The sequence below is a fragment of the Triticum aestivum genome, chromosome 3B (genome assembly GCF_018294505.1).
Source record: "Triticum aestivum cultivar Chinese Spring chromosome 3B, IWGSC CS RefSeq v2.1, whole genome shotgun sequence".
Lineage (NCBI taxonomy): Eukaryota > Viridiplantae > Streptophyta > Magnoliopsida > Poales > Poaceae > Triticum > Triticum aestivum.
Window position 1 is genome coordinate 632,232,328 of NC_057801.1, and position 502 is coordinate 632,232,829.

Consider the following 502-nt stretch of genomic DNA (forward strand, 5'->3'; position numbering starts at 1 on the left):
GCAGGTTGCGGTTGGAGATGCCCTAACGTGACACTTATACATTTGCGGACACGCGATCCGTCATGTCTGGGAATGGTGACCGGTCATCCTTATTTCTACTTGCCCATAGTCGGGCTCCTCAAATGTCCACCCCAAATCCATATAACTGCATTTATCAACATACATATATAGCATAATCCGGAAGTGACCGGAGCAAATTTTTGTGCATCAGACCCAAAAGAACTAGTTCATCACCGGACAGACTTAACTGCATACTACCTTCGTCTGAATTTAACCTTCGCTGAAATGAGTATATCTAGACATGTTTTAATGTGTAGATTCACACATTTCAACAACAATTAATTTCAGATCGAGGAAGTAAATAATAAGCTAGATAGACAGAGAGGGGCGGCGAACATCACCATTTCCTCATTGAGCCCTTCCCTTTGCGGTCACTGGAGTGACAATAGTATTCCCCAGTGTAGGCGTCCGTAGTGGGAGGTGTGTCGTCGTCATTGGTGCT